Source organism: Chiloscyllium plagiosum, chromosome 14 (assembly GCF_004010195.1).
Source record: "Chiloscyllium plagiosum isolate BGI_BamShark_2017 chromosome 14, ASM401019v2, whole genome shotgun sequence".
Lineage (NCBI taxonomy): Eukaryota > Metazoa > Chordata > Chondrichthyes > Orectolobiformes > Hemiscylliidae > Chiloscyllium > Chiloscyllium plagiosum.
In genome coordinates, this window is record NC_057723.1 from 12,350,421 (window position 1) to 12,373,420 (window position 23,000).

Genomic DNA, 23,000 nt, shown 5'->3' on the forward strand with positions numbered 1-23,000 from the left:
CGGGTGGCCAGTGACAAACACTGCCCTTCACAGCAAGGGACAGTGCTGTGTGATCAAAACAGTGAAGGGGAGGGTAGGATCTCCTGTTTATATATATATTTTTTTCCAGCAAATCTCCCGTTTATTTTTTTTTTTCCCTTTAACCCCCACACTACCACCTAAGTGCAGTAGTGCTTATTTTATCCCCAGCACCCATGGTGTGTGTGTGCAGATGGGAGACACAGTGGAAGACACAAAGTGCACCAGTCTTTATTTAATTTCCACCACCAGGAAGATAGGAAAACACCCGGGTGGCCAGTGACTAAACACTGTCCAGCAAATCTCCCGTTTATTTTATTTTATTTTTTTTCCCTTTAACCCCCACACTACCACCTAAGTGCGGTAGTGCTTATTTTATCCCCAGCACCCATGGTGTGTGTGTGCAGATGGGAGACACAGTGGAAGACACAAAGTGCACCAGTCTTTATTTTTTTTTATTATCTCCTGTTTTTTTTTTTTTGTGAGGCAAAAATATTTAACCAGAGTCTGGTGGAAATCTGGAGCTCATTGCCTGTAAAGGTGGTAGAGGCAGAAACCCTTAAGGCATTTAAGAAGTATTTAGATGTGAACTTGATTACATGGCTATGGGCCAAGTGCTGGAAAGTAGAATTAGAATAGTTAGGTTATTTTTTTTGACTAGTGCAGATTCAATGGGCTGAAAGGCCTTTTTCTGAGCTGTTGATCTCTCTGACTCCATTGATTCAGAACAGAATGGGTGAGTAATTCTTGCTATCATTGAGTCACTGCCCTCTGGCTTATCACAGACCTTCCACTTTGTTCTCATGCTGTTAATAAAGCTTGACTTGCTTGTAAGGAGAATTCTTAAGGGCGTGAACTAAATTGTTTAGATCCAGTTTAGAATTTTTTTGTGGTTTTTAAAAGAATTTTGATATGACAATTCCATGGCAGCTTTTTTTGGAGTGTGTATTGATGTGTATGCATTTGTCACTGGTATGATATATGATGTGCATGTGAGTATTTCATGTGTATGTTTTGTGTGCGCGCATGTATATTATGCACATGTGTGTGTATATATCCCATGTGTGGGTATAATGTGTGCATGAGTATGTCATTTGTGTTCATATATTGTACATATATGTGCAATTTACATCTATAGCATGCATATGTGTGCATTTATCATATGTGGTTATATTGTGTGTTTGTATATTTTTTTTCTACAGGGCTACCTATATTAGATCAGTAGCAACACACTAATTCCAATTCAGAGATGGAGATTATAATGCATTCTGATGGAACAAACATTCACCTAATGCATAGAACAGTTTGTGATCATTCAGCAAAGCATTGTCTTATTTCATAAGTGAAAAGGTTTAACCATGAATGAGAATTCCAACATAGATGTATAAGAGTTATTGTGTGAAGATTTATTGTTTAAAATACAGAATTTATGGATGAAACGTATGAATAAATTGAAGCTAATAAATGTTGAAAGAAAGCTTAAACAGTATAACAATCTTGTTAATGCAGGAATACATCAGTCCCTTAGGTCTGTTTGACCATGCAATGAAATTATTGTTAATCAGCAGCCTAACTTTATATATCTGTCTTTGACCCATACTCGGAAATATCTTTTTGCTTAATGAGAAATTATCTATCTCAGATTTGAAACTATCAATTGATTAAGCATCTGCTGCCATATTGGAAGAGAGTTATGAACATCTCCACCCTTTTTGTATGTAGAAGAACCTCCCATCATTTCTCTACAACCTTTTGGCCTCAATTTTCAAACTATCCAGGCTATTTCTCAAATCCCTAATGAGTGGAAATTGTTTATCTTCAACCACACTGTCTTTTCTTGTTAATGTCTTGAAGCTTGCAATTAGATGACACATTGACCTTCTAAATTCAAAAGATCACAGGCCTAATTTGTATTAACTGTCCTCAGGATATCCCCCCTGAAGTTCAGGTACCATTCTTTTTAACTGATGCTGCATTCCTTCCAATGCCAATATATCCTTCCTCATGTCCTTAATGATGACTTTAATTTCTATAGCATTAACCTTTACATCTAAAAACAGGTGAAGGAACAATTCTACAGAACAAATGAATGATTACAATGTTGTAAATGTGTTTAATCTTGAATAAATACAATTTAAAATACGAACTTGTCTATGAGTCAGTGTTTGTGAGGTCAAGTCATGGTTCGGAGAATTGATTACAACATTGACATTCGATAGAGTTGACAGCAGTTCAAAAGGAGAGTCACAGTGACATGAAGCATAGCTCTGTTTCTTTCTCCGAAGATGCCACTAGACTGACTCGAGTTTCTCCAGCATTCACTTTGTTTCAGATTTCCACCTGCTGCAGTATTTTGCTTTAAATTGACAGTTGATAGTTCTGTACAATACTGAGGGAGTATGCACTGACAATAACATTGTTTTTAATTTATAAATGAGACCAAGGCGTGCCTCATTTATCCTCTCAGATTTCCATTGTTTTTATTTAGAAGAAGATCATGAAAGCTCTCACAATATTTTGAGAACATATCTCTCAACTAATTTTAATGAATACATATGACCCGCTTGTTAACACATTGTTTTTAGGGAGACTTGCTTTGTGTGAATAGCATGGTGTGTGGCCCACATTCCAACAGAAGTTACCTTTCAAAAGAAACATGACATTGCTCATTTTAGTGCATTTGGACATTATGACTCATACACATGAAAGTCTCCACTGCTGTGAGACAGATTTGAGTTGCTGCGCTTTTCACATGTACTGTCATTCTTAATTCTGCAGAGTGGTGGTGCTGGAGAACTGCAATAGGGTTGGTGCAGACAAATTGGTTGGGTGTTGTGGTCAGTGAAGCAATGACTGCAGCCCTCGAAGAAAGCTGCTTAAAAATATCCAGACGTATCTGTGGCTCAGAACCACCATTTGCAGAAAGCAGTTTAATCCAAGGGCATTTCCAGCTGTGTAATAACATTGAGGGCAGCAAACAGGGTAAACACCCAATCATTATTGAGACATGCATAGAGGAAGCAGAGCAGGAGGTTAAGTTCACATTAATGTTCCTTCTTATTTTTACAAAAATATTGCTGATTTAAACAGCTTACTGTCTCATTTGTACACAGATTATTTTAAGTTAGAAAATCCCCACGAATCTGATGACATGCCAGCATGACTGAATAAAAACCAGAGGTAGGACAAATAGAGGGAGTTAATCTAAACTACTTTCTATCAGAGAGACATATTTGCAAGGTAACAACAGTTGAAAAATAAGTATTTCAGGATTCACAACACTTCAAATTTTCACGTAGAATGGAAACAAAGGAGGGGTAGTTCTGATAATAAAGACAGAAAGATAATTAATGAAGACATTCCTGGGAAAGGAAGTTGTTTCAGAACATCAGGAAGTCCAGTCAAGTCAATGGGAATTGCAAGGATCATTGAGTGCTGTTGGGAGTATTTCTGGGCCTGGAACAATAGTTTACTCTTCACTGCTGCCCATGGAATGCAAGCTGGTGGACAGTAACTGTTTCCTCCATGAATATGTGATCAGTAAATTCAGTTGTGCCATAGTGGATGCACGTTCAAGTCCATTATGGTGACAGCATTTAGTTGTGCATCACTAATCTGGGCAACTGGTAAACATTGCAATGGTATCCAACATTTATTCAAGATGAATTTTTGAGACTTTTATCCATACTGATACTTTCCCATGGGATCCAGGCTTTATGGGAGATCACATAAATAGGGATGTAGCTTGGACAGGTCTCCAGAGATAATGTGGTTGGCAGCTGGTGTTGCTTCAGTTGGCACCTCCTGGTAAGTTATCCCTGTGTCATCCTCTGGCATTCGAGTAGACATCCCCACACTGGATGCACCCCCACCCCCGGCTTTCAAGACATGTGATCACTCTAGGGTTCCTCATTGCTGTCTGACGCAACTTCACTGAGTCATCATCCGAACACAATTCTGGTTTTGCAATACCGTCAAGTGAACTGCCTGTCCAACATTAATCACCATGTTTTTGATCTTCAGTAACTACTCCCTGTGAACTGCTTCCATGGGGTACCATTCAGCTATTGGTTCAACAACATGGTCTTGGCCACCTGAGTCCAGCTGCTTGATGCTTCAGGGTCTGAGACAGAATGGGGTTGAGAAACATATCAGCCATGATTGAACAGCAGAACAGCCTCAATGGGCTGAATGGCCTAACTCTGCTTCTATATCTTGTGGTCTTATGGTCTATCTTCTACCCAAAGAGACTATGAACCATGTAAAGTAAATGCTCCTGGGGTTCAAGACAATTTATTTGCTCAGGATATTGATTTCTCAAATTGCACCTTTGAAAGTTAAGTACTTCAGAACCTGGTTATATTGTTCCTGATTTATTCTCTAGGTTCCTCTTTCCTGGACCAATCATCTCCTGAGCCTTGTTCAGAGTTGAACATTATAGCTGTGATTCAATTATCCAAACCATTCAATGGTCCATTTATGGGGATAGTGGGAGAGGAGTCTGACTTTGCCTTTATGTTGCAGAGAAACTGGAACTTTCAAATATCAATCCAGGAACTTCACAGATTAATGAATTTTTAATTGTAAAAACTGCACTTTCTCTGATGAAGTGAGAGCTCTGCTATCTGTCATTTTCCAGTTGATGTATAATCTTACATGCCACCAAGTGACTACTCTGTTCCCCATCACAAAATATAAAGCTCCCATATTGAGCTACCATGCGCTTTCTACTTTCAGCCAATTTTTCTGTCTCAGCCTTGAATGTATACAACTCAGTGATGTCAGTACCTAAGCTGCAAAGGAACAAGAAACCTGCCTGCTCTGTATTTTCACAGGTGAGATGTTAATTACTTTGTCCAAATTGACAGCCTCAGTTTCTGGTGTTTCAGTGTTCAGAGCTTTGAGCATCCCTGCAAACACCTCTTCCCACCAGGCAGGCAATCCTATTGCTATCATTAGTATTTTTAAAGGAATGATTCAAATATGGTTTGAAAAACTGAATTGGTGTTCAGTTGGTACAGTGATTAAAGCCATGTTGTTGGTGCTATTCTACACCACATTGTGCCCACCTAATCAACTGAGTTAACCAAACCCCACAACACATATGGCAAAGCACACAACAGATATCAGCCTGCAGGAACAGGAAAAATAAATAATGCAGCAAGTAAATGTAAGTAGTTGATCTCTGTTTACAGCACACTGGGGATATGAGTAGTAAGCGTTGTTTGTGCCAGTGAGGAGTGGGGATGACATCCTTCACATCACTGAATGCATGTTCAGCTATGGGGAGGTAAGAGAACATGACAGTGCTAGTATCAAGTTTGTATCATCTGTTGATTGACACCATGATCAAATCTTTCATATTTGCTACCAGAAGACATTCGATATGTGTACACTTGTACTTTTATCAATATGACCTTTAATAAACCTTGTGTCAGAAATGTGCTATGAATTCTATTTTCATTATTTAAGAGGCTTTGTCCAAAGATTTAATGCACCAAACCTCCACTTTCTCAAATCATGGTTTTGATTCCAACAGATCAGAGGCTGGTTTGTAAAAACAGATATTGTACCACCTCACGCACACTGGGCTGAGAATGGGAGACATGTCACTAAGAGTGATGGTATAAAACTGTAAAGTATAACTGCTGTGCTTTAAGAACTCAACCAGAAATTAATAGCTTTCAGGGAGATCCTTGGGAGATGTAGAGTTTCTGCTCTTCCTTGCATTTATTCATTATTGGGGCTGGTTGAAAGGCAGGGACAGTAATTGAACTCACACTATGGAATGCCAATCAAGTTCATGCAGAGATTTCAATGTCCTCAAAGCTGCAGGTGGTACAATTTCGGGGGAGCAAGTCAGGAGTATTTTAAATTAACCAAATCTAGAGCTGGAGGTGGATACATGTATTGAAGGAAACTGCTACATTGAGTAAGTCGCCAGCAGACCAGCTTATAACAAGCAAAAAGGCAACTATTTGTGTTATAGGAAATCCGTTGTTCGGAATCTTATACAATGTGAGATGAAAACATGTAAATAAGTAGCTGATGTCCTTGTCAAGTTTGAAAAATGAAACATTCAGAATGCAGAGTAAATAAATGATACGAAGTTAGGTGGACAGGCAGGTAGTACTGAGGAAGTGGGGAGGCTGCAGAAGGATCTTGACAGGTTGGGAGAGTGGTCCAGGAAATGGCTGATGGAATTTAACGTGAGCAAGTGCGAGGTCTTGCACTTTGGCAAAAAGAATAAAAGCATAGACTACTTTCTAAATGGTGAGAAAATTAATAAAGCCAAAGCACAAAGGGATCTGGGAGTGCTAGTCCAGGATTCTCTAAAGGTAAACATGCAGGTTGAGTCCGTGATTAAGAAAGCGAATGCAATGTTGTCTCTTATCTCAAGAGGGTTGGAATATAAAAGCAGAGATGTACTACTAAGACTTTATAAAGCTCTGGTTAGGCCCCATTTGGGGTACTGTGTCCAGTTTTGGTCCCCACACCTCAGGAAGGACATACTGGCACTGGAACGTGTCCAGCGGAGATTCACACGGATGATCCCTGGAATGACAGGTCTAACATATGAGGAATGGCTGAGGATACTGGGATTGTATTCGTTGGAGTTTAGAAGATTAAGGGGAGACTTAATAGAGACGTACAAAATAATACATGGCTTGGAAAAGGTGGATGCTAGGAAATTGTTTCAGTTAAACGAGGAGACTAGGACCCGTGGACACAGCCTTAGAATTAGAGGGGGTCATTTCAGAACAGAAATGCGGAGGCATTTCTTCAGCCAGAGAGTGGTGGGCCTGTGGTATTCATTGCCACGGAGTGCAGTGGAAGCCGGGATGCTAAATGTCTTCAAGGCCGAGATTGATAGATTCTTGTTGTCTCGAGGAATTAAGGGCTACGGGGAGAACGCTGGTAAGTGGAGCTGAAATGCGCATCAGCCATGATTGAATGGCGGAGTGGACTTGATGGGCCGAATGGCCTTACTTCCACTCCTATGTCTTATGGTCTTATGGTCTTATGGTCTTATTAAGCTATTCCAAGGTACTTAGATCAATCCTTTAGAAATCATGTTTGCAGTAAGATATCCTATTTTGTATGAAAAGACAAAGTTGTGTGGGTGAGCAGCAAAGATCCTGGCATCAACAGATACAAGTGCAATAAACTTAAATTCTCAGCCATAACTGTATAAAGGAACTGAAATTCTCTTGAGAAATTACATTATAAGCAAATATCCTCTTTCTTTGTAGCTGAGGAATTAACCATCAGTAGGTTTGGAAATAGGAGCTGAAGTAATTTGGGACAAAAGGGTAAGTAGGAAGAGAATAGGGCCTCTCAAAGGTCAGCAAGGTGGCCTTTGTGTGGAGCCGCAGAAAATGGGGGAGATACTAAATGAGTATTTTGCATCAGTATTTACTGTGGAAACGGATATAAAAGATATAGACTGTAAGGAAATAGATGGTGACATCTTGCAAAATGTCCAGATTACAGAGGAGGAAGTGCTAGAAGTCTTGAAATGCATAAAAGTGGATAAATCCCCAGGACCTGATCAGGTGTACCCTAGAACTCTGTGGGAAGCTAGGGAAATGATTGCTGGGCCTCTTGCTGAGATATTTGTATCATCGATAGTCACAGGTGAAGTGTCGGAAGACTGGAGGTTGGCAAACGTGGTGCCACTGTTTGAGAAGGGTGGTAAGGACACGCCAGGGAACTATAGACCAATGAGCCTGACGTCGGTGGTGGGCAAGTTGTTGGAGGGAATCCTAAGGGACAGAATGTACATGTATTTGGAAAGGCAAGGACTGATTAAGGATAGTCAACATGGTTTTATGCGTGGGAAATCATGCCTCACAAACTTGATTGAGATTTTTGAGGAAGTAACAAAGAGGTTTGATGAGGGCAGAGCAGTAGATGTGATCCATATGATCTTCAGTAAGTCGTTCAACAAGGTTCCCCATGGGAGACTGATTAGCAAGGTTAGATCTCCAGAATATAGGAAGAACTAGCCATTTGGATACAGAACTAGCTCAAAGATAGAAGACAGAGGGTGGTGGTGGAGGGTTGTTTTTCAGACTGGAGGCCTGTGATCAGTGGAGTGCCACAAGGATCAGTGCTGGGTTCTCCACTTTTTGTCAGTTACATAAATGTTTTGGATGCGAGCATAAGAGGTACAGTTAGTAAGTTTGCAGATGACACCAAAATTGGAGGTGTAGTGGAAAGCGAAGAGGGTTATGTCAGATTACAACAGGATCTTGATCAGATGGGCCAATGGGCTGAGAAGTGGCAGATGGAGCTTAATTCAGATAAATGCGAGGTGCTGCATTTAGGGAAAGCAAATCTTAGCAGGACTTATACATTAAATGGTAAGGTCCTGGGGAGTGTTGCTGAACAAAGAGACCTTGGAGTGCAGGTTCATAGCTCCTTTAAAGTGGAGTCACAGGTAGATAGGATAGTGAAGAAGGCATTTGGTATGCTTTCCTTTATTGGTCAGAGTATTGAGTACAGGAGTTGGGAGGTCATGTTGCGGCTGTACAGGACATTGGTTAGGCCACTGTTGGAATATTGCGTGCAATTCTGATCTCCTTCCTATCGGAAAGATGTTGTGAAACTTGAAAGGGTTCAGAAAAGATTTACAAGGATGTTGCCAGGGTTGGAGAATTTGAGCTATGGGGAGAGGCTGACCAGACTGGAGATTTTTCCCTGGAGTGTCAAAGGCTGAGGGATGACCTTATAGAGGTTTATAAAATTACGAGGGGCATGGATAGGGTAAGTAGACAAAGTCTTTTCCCTGGGGTCGGAGTGTCCAGAACTAGAGGGCATAGGTTTAGGGTGAGAGGGGAAAGATATAAAAGAGACCTAAGGGGCAGCTTTTTCACATAGAGGATGGTATGTGTATGGAATGAGCTGCCAGAGGAAGTGGTGGAGGCTGGTACAATTGCAACATTTTAAAAGACATTTGAATGGGTATATGAATAGGAAGGGTTTGGAGGGATGTTGGCTGGGTGCTGGCAGGTAGAACTAGATTGGGTTGGGATATCTGGTCGGCATGGATGGGTTGGACCGAAGGGTCTGTTTCCACTCTATACATCTCTATGACACTATGACTCTATTTGGCATCAATGCTTCTTTGTAATTACACAAGATCCTTATTGATCATTCATCTCCTTTTCATTTTCCATACTGTCCACATATCACTTGATATCTTTAACAACGAGTCATATGTATTCAAGATGAGATAAAAATATTGGCTCAAAAGAGGCAAAAAAGGGGAACATGAGAAATAGGAGCCAGAGTTGGCCCATGAAGCCTTCAGTTCAATCATGGCTGATTTGATGGTGGCCTTAACTCTAGTTTTGTACCTGTGGTCCATGACACCCAACTCCCTTGTGAGATGAAACATCTATCTGGCTCAGCCTAATATATTCAATAAGTTAGCCTTGACGGCTCACTGCGATAGAGAGTAACAATACTTTGTGAGAAAAAGGCCCCCATTTCCAGCTTAAATGGGGTGCCCTTTGTTTGAAACTGTGCCCCCTAGCTTTAGTTTCCCCAACATGGAGAAACACCCACATGGCAGCAATCCTCTCATATCTCCTCAGAATCTGATGTATTTCAATAAGATCAGCTTCTTTGAAACCTCAATAACTTGCCCAAACTTTCTGCAGAATGGGTACTATCAAATTCCAACACATTTTGCAAAGGGGCGTAAAAGACATCCTCTTTGGGAACTGTCCAGTTAAAATTTACTGGAGGATCTGAAGTGATAAATCTGAGAATCTGGTCTTCATAATGAAAGGAGTAATATACCATTAAGTGGAGTACCCTGCGATTCTAGCCCCACTGCAGAATAGAGACAGAGTTGATGAATCTGCCTCAGCTGAAGAATGAAGGAAGTAACGTTGGACCCCGTTCTGGGGGAATGACATACCTTTGCAGATATTAGGAGCTTTGATATCTCTCTTTTTGGTACCAGTTCTTACTGGGAGACATATTCTTTACTGTTTTATTTTTCTTGTGTTTGTTGGCTGTAATGTCCAGACAGTGAAAGGTGTGAAATTCCATAAGGATGCTTCTTTAGCTGCCTATTCATGTTGCAATAATACTGTTGGAGTTTCTAAAGCTGCAGCCAACTTGAAAATCATATGATTTGTAACAGCCATTTTAGTCCATCTTAGTCCAATTTAAAATAAAGAAGAAAGTATTATTTTTTTCACAATAATTAATGATCTCTGTCATATTTTATGGAGCTGACACAGTAAATGTTACAAAATGTACAATCCTGTTTTATCCTCCTTTCAACTAATTATTGGAAATTCAAATGCCACTCAGGAAATTAGCTGACATTGTAAGATTATCCCCTGATTCTCCCATTTCCACCTGAGATACTTCCATGGGATATTCGGGATGAATAAATCAGTGCTACTTCTTACCGTAATGTTGGAGTTGATAATGCATCATTATTTTATCAACTCATGTCGACTTGGAGAATTGAACTATCCAATGATAGAGTTATGTTAACTCTGGTGTAGCATGAGAAAACAGCACAATGTTTCAGAACCAATACTTGTGGTTGAAAGCTTTGATGCTCATTCAAATGAGAATACGTCCAATGGAAAACATTTAAATGATTAAGTTATCAACTGAGATACCTGAGAATAACATGTAGCATGCCAAACTACATACATGACAAGACTTTGATTCGTGGAAATTCACATTCATAGCCAACAACAGGTGAATGATCTGTTTCATGTTGGTGGCTATTAAAGGATGAATATTCAACAGTGACCCAATTAGACAAAACTTAAAGGATACATTGCATAACTGGATCATCGTTATTTGTTCTTGTTATTCTGTCACGTTCATTGAGTGGGCAGAAAAACACCTTTTTTTCATTTATTGTTGCACAAAGCTTTTTTTCCTGCCTGGCATGTGCTTGAGCTGTTAAACTCTAGATGAAGTTTAAAAATTATGGATGGTTTCTGTTGTGAGCAATTTTAATGTTTAAAATATGATATGATAAGTGTGTAAAATCAGAGTATGTACACAGAAAGAAAGCTTTAATCTACTCAGAAATCAGAAAATCAGTTCCCAAAAATAAATGGTATATTTTACAAATATAAGACCAAACTCCTCCTGCTATGTCTGAAGATTATTGATCTTACACATGTGCTATTTGTGCATAGATAGTAAAGGAATCTTCTTCGTTTGAAGTGTCCAATTCCTGAAAGAGAGAAATTGGCTGCTTATAATGAAAGACTACTTTTTGCATCCCTTTACATCTGACAATAATTTTACAAATGATAAATATTTTGGGATATATTATGACTCCCAGGAATTATTGTACTTACAACTTCTGAAGGATTTTTGTTGCTCTGTGTTCTCTCTGCTCCCTTTTTGCTCCCTGGAATAATTAAAACATCACAATAACAGCATTGACAGATTGGGATGAAAAATAGATGGCAACCATGAAATTCACACCTCTTCAATATTTTGCATTTTACTCATATGACCAATAGATTAACATGACATTGATTGACAGTGAACTCAGGGGTTTGAACTGTATGACTGACATCCATACTAAGAATAGCATTTGGAAAATGCATCACAGGGATATCAAAAATATAAATTAATTCCTTCCATTGTTGTTGGAAGATTGCCTGATCCTTTGTTGGCTCATTCAACTACTGGTGGAAGTGGGTGCTTTTTTTCAGATGAATCATTGGAAGAAAGTGAAGCAGTCATATTTCCATTGAAACTTAGGGACAATATAAGAAGATGCTTGTTATAGAATCATAGAGTCATGCAGTACATTGTCGACATTGACCAAGTTTCTGAAATGAAATTAGTTCCACTTGCCTGCATTTGGCCCATATTCCTCTAAACCTTTCCTATTCCTGTACCTTTTCCAAATATCTTTTAAATGTTGCAACTGTACCTGAATTCAACACTTCCTCTGGCAGTTCATTCCGCATACGAACCACCCTTTGTGTGAAAATGTTGCCCTTCAGGTCCCTTTTAACTCTTTCTCCTCTAACCTTAAAAATAAATCCCCTAGATTTGAACTCACCCGCCTGGGGAAAACACCTTTGTTATTCACCTTATCTATGCCTCTTGTGATTTTATAAATCTCTATAAGGTCACCCCTCAACCTCCAACACTCCAGTGAAAACAATCCCAGTCTATCTGTATAATTCATATCCTCCAATCACAGCAACATCCTAGTAAATCTCTTCTGAGCCCTCTCCAATTTAATAATATCCTTCCTGTAGCAGAGCAACTAGACCTATACAGAGTACTCCAAAAGAGGCCTCTCAAAACTCCTGTACAACTGCAACATGACATCCCAAGTCTGATACTCTCACTGATCTTTGTGGAACACCATTGGTCATAGGTCTCCAGTGTGAAAAACAACCCTTCACCAGCACTATCTGTCTCAGCAAGTCAATTTGTATCCAATTGACAAGCTCTCTCTGAATCCTATTTGATCTATGTTCACTCATTAGAATATTGTGTGGTACCTTGTTAAAAGCTTTACAATAATCCTTGTAAATAATGTCTACAGCTCTGCCCTCAATCTTTTTGGTTGCATACTCAAAAAACTTGATCAAGTTTGTAAGACATGATTTCTCAAGCGCAAAGCTATGCTAACTGTTCCGAATCAGTCCTTGACTCTCCAAATGCATGTAAATTCTGAGTCCCCGCCAACAACTTATCCACCACTGATGTCAGATTCACAGATCTATTGTTCACAGACTTCTCCTTACAGTCTTTCTTGAAGAAAGGCATAATCTTAACCTTCAATCCTCCACTACCTCACCTGTAGCTATAAGTGGTACTAATATTGCTGTTAGGAGCCCTGCAATTTCTTCCCTAATTTCCCATGTCATCCTGGGATACATTTGATCCGGTCCAGAAAATTTATACACTTTTATAGTCATAGAGATGTACAGCATGGAAACAGACCTTACGGTCCAACCTGTCCATACTGACCATTAAAATCTCTAGCACTTGCTCTTCTGTAATGTGAACCATTTATGACATCAATATTTATTTCTCCAAGTTTCCTAGCTTCCATTTCATTCTGTACAGTAAACATTGATGTAAAATATTCATTTCATATCACTCCCACATGCTGTGGTTCCACACATAGATGACTTTGTTGATATTTAGTGGCGTCTATTCTCTCTCTAGTTGCTCTTTTGCTGTTGTTGTACTTGTCAAATCTCTTTGGATTATCCTTAACCAGATCTTCCAAGGCAATCCCCTTTTTGCCCTATTCATTCAATTCTTATACTTTTCAAGAGATTGACTTGATCCCAGTTGTCTATACCTAACAGAAACCATCTCTTTATTTTTGAATCGTCTCAATATCTAACCATCCTTTGTTCCTTAATTTTAACAGCCTTTCCTTTCACTCTAAAATGAGCATAATGGCTCTGAACTCTCGTTATCTCACTATTGAAAGTCTCCCACTTGGCAGTCATCCCTTTACCTGTGAACTGACTACCCCAATCAATTTTTGAAAGGTCCATCAAAATTTGCCATACTCCAATTACGAACTTTAATTTTATAAAAGGCCTGTCATTTTCCATTTCATTTTAAAACTATTAGAACATTGATCACTAGTCCCAAAGTACTCTCCGACTAACATTTCAGTCACTTCCCCTGCCTTATTTCCCAAGGGAAGGGCACATCTACATATTGATAAAGAAATTTTTCTTCAAGGCATTTAACAACTTCATCACCATTCAAGCCCCTAACACCTTGGCAGTCCCATGCAATGTTTGGAAAGTTGAAATCCCCTATTATTACAATCCTATTATTCTTACATGTATATGCAATTTCTCTACACATTTGCTCCTTAGTTTCTTGCTGATTAATGGGGAATCTATAGTACTGTACCATCAAGGTGGTCACTCCCCTCTTACTTTTGAGTTGAACCCCTATAGCTTCACTAGGCAATCCCTTAGAAATATCCTAAGTACAGCAGTAATGTTTGCCCTACTCAAAATTGCCATTCACCTCTTCTCTTGCCACAAGCCATCACTTCTTATCCCATCGTTAATGCTTGGCCTATAGGTACTGAGATACAAACAGGAAAATGAGCCTTGAGAAGAATTTTCATGTTATCTTCTATGTTCTTGTGACATGTAAAAGCAAATTTAATATGGCTTTATTGCTAAAACCACATCATTACTCAGAGGTAAGTGTGTAGTACTCAGATGGATAAAATACATTTCTTTTTCTGTCCATATGTTGAATATTTGGTGTGATATGATCCAAGAATGTCAGCTGCTTTCCTTTTGCTCTTGTTCCATATTGATCGCAACTTCCATAGTCCATTCAAAAAATGCTGTGACTAAATTGTTGTTTATTACAGAAACTCCTTGATAGAAATATTTCCAATTGAAAAGATATAACTGATTCTATGAATTAAGTTTGCAATGATGCTTATATTTATCATGCTTTATTCTTTGGAAGGATGTTACATTGTCCAAACACAAATCTAGGATAATTTATGTGGTTTCCTCAGGAAATTAGATTAGATTACCTACAGTGTGGAAACAGGCCCTCAAATGATTAACCCACCCAGACCCATTTCCCTCTGACTAATGCACCTAACACTATGGGCAATTTAGCATGGCCAATTCACCTGACTTGCACATCTTTGGACTGTGGATGAAAACCAGAGCAAACCCGCAAACTCCACACAGACAGTCGCCTGATGCTGGAACCAAACCTGGGACCCTGGTCCTATGAGGCAGCAGTGCTAACCACTGAGCCACCATGCTACCCTACAAATGGTGGACTCAGATTTAGTGATCATCTCCCCATCCACTGAGAAGGTAATTACATATGGGAGCAAAAGTATGCTTCAGAGAGTATCAAAGGGTAATCACATAGTTAAGGTGATTGAAGTGGTAAAATAGCACCTTTCTCTAAAGGTTAATAATGAAACAAAACAATATTCACAGGTTTTCTGGCATTCATCTAAACATTATGCAGTTCAACTTCTTGACATAGCACGATAGGATTAAAGGCTCAATGGGGTAGTTGTAGTGACACAGCCTCTGAGCAGGCAGACCCAGGTTCAGGTTTCAGGCTATATAGCGTCCCTGAATAGGTTGATAAGAAAATATCTAACATGATAAACTTGGAGTTCATAACTTTCAGGTTGTCATCCGAGTCTGATTGTTGAGATGCTTTATTATGTACTGATTCCAATTCTGCATTATCCATGTAGTTTCTGTTAGGATCCGACCCATACCACAATTCTTTCTTGAATTCAATATTAATGTGGAACTATACTTGGAGGCCACTTGATGCCTCTTCACAGCAAGTGGACCAAAGATTGGTGACCAAACAGAAGAAATCACATTTGTGTTGTACATTTTCCAACCCTAGTACATTGCACTAGAAAGATAATGACATACTTTTTTAGTGTTCCACATGTCGCAATGCAAGAAATACAGGAGTCAATTTATGTAAAACAGGATTTGACAAAAAAAACAAACAGATAATGGCCAGATCATTATTATCTGCTTTGATGTTGCTTGAAGGATAAGCGATACCCATGACAACAGCGAGAACTCCTCTATATTCACCAAATTGGTGCTCTAGCACCTTTCGTGACCATCAGGGAGCATACAGGACTTTGGGATAGTGTCTTCACTTAAAGATAGTAACATACCATTGCTGCAATACTATATTACTGTGCTCACATCTCTCCCGTGGTACTTGAGCTGCCAGAGAGAAGATACACCCACTGAGCCATAATCTGAAACACACAGTACCGAGAAGTGAAAGAACATAACTCTGGGATTGCTTGATGCCACCAGCAGGTGGCGATAGATCATTATAATTAAATAAGGCTTATTTTCCAACCTTAATATTCCTCACCTTAAACAAGATAAAAATGATGCAAGTTTTATTACCTGGTGCAGTTCTCTGAAAATTGATTGTTGCATAATGAATATCTTCTGTTTCTGTGTCTGCACAGAATAAGACAGAAATTAAGAATTTTTACCTCTATTTGCAGATTCTGAACATACCCTAAACTATGTTATTAACTTAAAGTCACCACGGCATGGTAACATTTTATATTGAATATGCTAATATGTTAGTTTCATCTGCAATTAGTCTAAAAGTTGGTGAAGGTAGTTTAACAAATTGTATTAAATTATAGAATGGGAGACAAGCTGTTTAAAGAACTAATTTAGAATTTTCAAAAACACATTATTTTGGGGCACAAACTCACCATTTGGTGGTATTGCTAAAAGTGTTGAAGACAGTATTAAATCAAAAGCTCATAACTTTTTTTTGAAAAATGAAAGGTGGGCACCAAAGCACTGAGCAGCCTCTACTCCAATCATATTATTTCATGAAGCACATCCACCTGCTTCCAAATTTGCTCATCAAGGACTGTAAACTTCAGCCTTATGAAGCTCACTGCAGTAGTCATGTAATTAATGAGGCCTTATAAACACAAAGAATTAACTTATTTAAAAATGGGGAGAATTGAAAGGTAAAATCGTTTGTAGTGTTGGGCTCAATTATGATATTGTCAAACCATTAACCATTAAGCTGAAAAATGTGTTGCTGGAAAAGCGCAGCAGGTCAGGCAGCATCCAAGGAGCAGGAGAATCGACGTTTCAGGCATAAGCCCTTCTTCAGGAAAGTCATTAACCATTAAGCGTTATTATGAAGCATTAATTGGATGTAACAAGAAGCAATTGAAATAAGGCAGAAAAGTACTTGAAAAACATACTCATGCATAAATATCCTGTTTGATTGGGGGTTAGTAATCCAAAGATGTGCTGATCAGGTGGATTGGCCATGTGAAATTGCCCATGGTATGCAGGGATGTGTAGGTTAGGTGCACAAAGTTAAAAATCATACAATACCAGGTTATAGTCCAGCAGGTTTATTTGGAAGCACTAGCTTTTGGAGTGCTGCTCCTTCATCAGGTGGTTGTGGAGAATAAGATTGTAAGACATAGAATTTATAGCAAAAGTTTACAGTGTGATGTAACTAAAATTATATATTGAAAAAGACTTGGATTGTTTGTTAAGTCTCTCATCTTTTAGAGTGACCATGTTGATTTCAGTTCTTTCATATGTAAATCGCAAACAGATACCTCAAACTCGTCGCAAACAGATTCTGTAAATCCGTTTTTTAGATTAGGATCAGTCTGACTATTGTGGCACATATAGCCTCACAGGGAAGTTCACACCTTTGATACATTGTCTGGGCCAACACGACACCAATTGTTAAAGTTCATTTGAGAATGTAACTTTCAAAAAAAAGTTTTGCGATTTACATATGAAAGAACTGAAACCAACATGGTCATTCTAAAAAATGAGAGACTTAACAAACAATCCAGGTTTTTTTCAATGTATATTTTCAGTTACATCACACTATAAACTTTGCTATGAATTCTGTGTCTTACAATCTTATTCTCCACAACCACCTGATGAAGGAGCAGTGCTCCAAAAGTTAGTGCTTCCAAATAAACCTGTTGGAGTATAACATGATGTTGTGCGATTTTTAACTTTTGTACACCCAGTCCAACACCGCCATCTCCAAATCATAGGTTAGGTGAATTAGTCAGGGGAAAATGTTGAGTGATAGGGTAGGGGTATGGGTCTGGGTGGGATACTCTTCAGAGGGTCAGTGTGGACTTGTTGGGCCAAAGGGCCTGTATCCACACAATTGGGATTCTATAATTCAAGTACCTGACCTTGAGGTTTGGTGGGAATTATTAGTTTGTGTGAATTTTACATGGAGTTACCTGAAAATGTTTTCAACCTATTTTCTGCTCAATGGAGTATCTGGAGAAGTACTAAAAGGACAATCAAACAGTGATACAGTAAACAACCAGAATAGTATTAATATCAGGGGAGAAAGTGAGGTCTGCAGACGCTGGAGATTAAAGCTGAAACTTTATTGCTGGAACAGCACAGCAGGTCAGGCAGCATCTAGGGAACAGAAGATTCGACGTTTCGGGCACATGCCCTTCCTCTCACCATCAGACTGGCATTTGTGAGAGCGGGACTGTGGATTTTTTCCATCAGACTAGGGTTTGGAGAGGGAGACTGTGGAATTTCCCATCACACTGGGGTTTGGAGAGCGGGAGTGTAGATTTTCCATCAGACTGAAGTTTGAGAGTGGGACAGTAAATTTTCCCATCAGACATAGGGTTGTGAGAGGAAGCTGTGGACTTTCACTATCTGACTGTGGTTGGTTAGATTGGGACTTTTCCCATCGGACTGGAGCTTGAGTGATTGGGGCCATGGACCTTCCCATTGAATTGGAGTTTGTGAGAGGAGGCCACGTACTTTCACAATCGGACTGGAGTTTAAGATTTGGTGCCGTGGAAACAGGTATAGTCCAAGTACCAGCCGATATTCAGGAGTCCCCAAAGGGCAGAGGGCAGTGATACTCATTTGTTGAATATGTCTAAAATAGTTCGAGCTTATAGATTGACTCGTTAGTTTGCATTTACCTAAATTATATTAAGCTAATACATTTGCTTTATACCTAAGTGTCTTCTTGTATTCATTTTGCTCAGATCTATTAGGCACTTTCAGCCCAACAATTCAAGGCTATGCTGAATTCCGATCAATTCTTGATTGGATCACATTTGAGGAATTGTGCACAATTCTGTCTGTTAACTTATAAAAAGCACATGTAAGCACCAAGGAGAGTGAAAATGAATTTTTCAAGGATGGCACCAGAATTTAGAGGTCATCACTTGCATCCTAAAATGGGAATGTTGGTTGGGTGGGGGTACCTAAGGGATGTCTTTAAAATTGTGAAAGGTTTCGATAGATTAGACATATGAAGGGGTGTTAGCACAATTTTTTAAAAGCCAAGAGCAGGTGGGTTTGGGTGTAGGTTTGTTAGATCTCTGACCAGCATCATTGGGATCACACCATCTTCCAGCTGAATTTCTAGGCTTCACCCAGGTGGGTTTACTCCCTTATCCCAACCTGTCCCAAATAATAACTTATCTTTTATAAATAAAATATAACACCACACATATTGACACTGAAATTCATTTGCCAATTATTTGCCCTTTTTTCATAGAACCTCTCCATCCCTGAAGGTATTGAGAGGTGAAGAGATCATTGGAAGAGTTTATGCTGGAGAGAATCTCACCCCTCCTTGGAGCTGTTGAGCAAGTAGTTAAGATCTACAGCTAATTTTTAAAAATTAATTCATGGAATGATGGCATCACCTGCTCAACAAGCATTTAGCATTGCCTTTTCTTAATTGCACAGAGGGCAGTTGTGTGTCAACCACATTGCTGGGAATCCAGAGTCCCAGGTAAGCAAGCCCAGTTTAGGAAGGCAGATTTCTTTTGCTGAAGGACATAAGCAAACCTCGAGAGTTTTACAATAATAAGTAGTGGTGACAATATCTCTACTAGACTTGCTTTATTAAAACTAATTCAGACATTGCCACTTGCTATGCAGAGACTTGAGCCCATGTCACTAGAACATTAATCTGAGGTTTATGGATTCGCTAGCACTCTGACAGTACCACTACAGCCTTTGCTGCCTTAACCAATCATACTGGGAAGTAATGGCTGGTCTGAATGTATCTTCATATGATTTATATTCTTAGGAATTTTAAACAGGCCTTCTTATTGCAAACATATGATATATGCAATGACGAAGATTAGTGAATCTAACTTTGTGTGATGGGTTTGAAGGTGTTAATATTACAACAGCTTTACAAAGTCGTATATTACTAAACTGTGTGAAAATATCCCAGTATTTATCATTGCAGATCTGAAGAACTTCAAACAAAAAGTACTAACCTAAAAGCAAAGTTTCATACAATAAAATCTGACATTATTTTTTCAAATAGAAGCACGTAATATGATTCAGTTACTTACTGTCTGCTTTTGCCTTCCTATTGACAGTTGCATATTCAGAAAAACTACTTGTTCCAAGCACTGGTGACTCGGTATCTGCTGCAAAATAAGGTTTGTCTGAATAAATCTTGAGTTTGACTTGAATTTTTTTTCATATAGTTGTATTTATTATATACAATATTGAAATATATTTGTGTCATCCACAAAATGGAATTAGAACTTAGGAAAGAGAACATTTTCTAAATATAACCCTCAGGCTGTTCTGAATGATTCACGCTCATTGTTTTGAGAGGTTTTGAGAATGCAAGAACATGTGTGGCAAATGTTGTGTTGGCATTTAGTGGTTCACTAGGAGAAAGTGAGGACTGCAGATGCTACAGATCAGAGTCGAGACTGTGGTGCTGGAAAAGCACAGCAGGTGAGGCAGCATCCGAGGAGCAGAAGAATCGACGTTTCTGGTCTAAGCCCTTCGTCAGGGTTTCCACAGTCTCAATTTAGTGGTTGACGGTTTATACCTCCAGGAAATGAATAACCACATAGAGATAAGGCAGTGTTAAGGCAGCAAAGCCAGCTCTTAACCAGAATCCAAAGAAGGATCCATAGAAGAATTAGTGGATTCAAAACTGTTTCTCTCTTAACTGATGCTGCCAGACTTGCTGAGCTTTTCCAGTATTTTCCTTATTTTATTTCTGGTTTCCAGCATCCATAGTTTTTTTTTATTAAATGGACCATTAATTGAAATCCATAACTAAGTATTGATGGGATTTAATCTAGGGTATCATTTTGATGTGCTTGTAATTTCAACTTCATTGTAGAAGATTCTAAGTGATACTAAGAGTTGCTGATTAATCAGTTAGGTAGATATAGTATGAAGGATTACTGGATTCGATACATTAACTCTGTTTTTGTCTTCACAGATGCTGCCTGAGCTGTTGAGTTTCTCCAGCACTTTCTGATTTTATTTCAGTCTGCATCTTAGCTTGACCAGGACTAATAATCCTCATTAGGAGATTTGCTAGGCTTTTGGGGAGGATATAAACTAGACTGGTGGGATGTGGGAATCTAAAAGGAAGCTCGAATTCAATGGAATCAGAACTTGTAAAAGGAAGTACGTGATTATAAGCAAAAATATAAGATAGAGCATTGGTAGGCAATAAATTGAGAATTATGTTAAAAAGCTCAATTAAGTGCTCTGACTGAATGTCTGTAAAGGTTGAATGCAAAAGGTTGATACAAATTCATAAATTGAAATGATTTCATTGCTGTTATAGAGAGGTGGGTGCAGGGTGACTGAGATTGGGAACTGAAAAATCCAACAATGGTATACATTCTTGAAGGATAAACAAAAGAGAAAAAGGAGATGGATAGTATTCTTTATAAGGGATGATAACATTAAATTAGTAAAAGAAGATTGTGAGGCAAAAATTCAGATTCCCAACAGAGTATTAAAGGTTTGCTGTTATGTTCTCACAAAATATTCAGTCGGACAGCTTTCCATACATAGTGAGTTACGTGTGACTGTCTTATTAGGCATCATCATCCAAGCTCCAGTGAATGCAACCTTCTTTGTTTACTTCACTCATTCATAGCTGAGATGTTTCTTTGTACAAATGCTTTCAGTGTTAGGGGCACAATCTAATTGGGCCAACATTCCTATCCAAACAAGATAACCACTGGCTGACACCACCAAACCTAATTAGGAGAGGAAAATGGGTTTGAACTTGAGAGGGTACTAACCTCAGAACGTCATGTTATGTGGTTGTTTCCTTGTCCCATGCAAGTCTTTAGTGAAACTCTATCAAATGTCCAATTGTCCTATTTTTGTCAGTGAGTTGAAGAAGAGTTATAGCAGACCCAAAATTGTAACTGTTTTTTAATCTCCAGATGCTGACAGAATTTCTCTAGCATTTTCTGTGTTTGTTTCAGTGAGTTGGTGGTGCGTGAGGTGCTGAACATTGTAGCTCACTTTATGTTTCAGTCTGAATATAGTCAGGCATGTGAGAGGCAGTAAAACTTTGGAACAGGTTATGCTGCACTTGTAGCTGCAATGAATTTACAAGGTATGGATTACACCGAAAGTATCTGATGAAAATGCCTGGCACCCAACTTCCTGATTGACAGTTCTCTGCAGTTGCAACTTTCCAGTGCTATCCCACACCCACAGGAGAATGAATCAGTAAGTCGGTAGAATGAAATACCCTGCAAGAGATCAGCAGATCGTTCACTCTCTTGCAGCATTGGAGCTTGCTTCTCCTGAATTGCCCATGGGTGCTAACCTCCATAGCTGCCTTCGACAGTCGGGATAGCCTCATGTTGCCATCCACAGGGAAACATGGTCTTTTTGCATGGTCTTTGACAATTCCAGAGTAGATTGGGATGATGAGCCGAAGCTCAGAGTGAAGTGCACCTTTTAAACATGGTACCTGAACATTGGAGCCTAAAGGATTGTTGAGGGGATGCAGAACCATGAAATGTGGTGTTTAATCCACAATGCATTTGTAATAAACTGAGAAGAATGTAATCACTTGGAAAGCATGACCCATCCAGAACAGAAGTCCCTTTGCTACTAACCTGACCCCATTCTCTCACTCACACTTTTAGTCTCAAAAAATAAACATAGTGCTCCTAAATGTAGAGCACAGTGACTATTCCCATCAGCAATTATCTTACTCCAAGGTGTTGTTTAGGATGAGCTGTTAACTAGAATCTTGAAGTGGGTTAATGTCCATAGTATCCTGTGTACAAGGCTTTAGTGAGTCCCTAATTATGATAATTATAAAGACCTAACAATAAATATAAGAAGTTATTTGAATAATTAAAAAGATACCCTGTGTGTACTCCACAGGAATTTTGGATGTGGCCCGCTAAATGCATAACATTTTTGTATTTGAATTTATGTTAAGGTGTAGCTAGAAAATACAAAACAAAAGTAAAATTGCTACAGTGAATAAAGTACAGTGCTAGACTTTCCATTATTAGTGTCTAAATGTTACCTTGCATTTGCTGAACTTCATTAAATTTTGAAACAGGTTGTGATGTATCTTCTACATTTTCCTTTCGTTGCACAGGTTTTGGTCTTTGACTTTTCGAGCCTGTT

General features: G+C 38.9%; 1 long non-coding RNA gene across 1 annotated transcript; it reads right to left on the minus strand.

The window, feature by feature from the left end:
* Positions 1 to 11,061: 11,061 nt before the first annotated feature.
* Positions 11,062 to 22,992, minus strand: LOC122556494. Its single transcript, XR_006313546.1, has 6 exons — positions 22,897 to 22,992; positions 19,925 to 20,002; positions 15,957 to 16,013; positions 15,713 to 15,799; positions 11,370 to 11,422; positions 11,062 to 11,242 (listed from the first exon to the last, which is right to left on the minus strand). It is a non-coding gene; the product is annotated as an uncharacterized LOC122556494 (long non-coding RNA).
* Between the last annotated feature and the right edge of the window lie 8 nt (positions 22,993 to 23,000).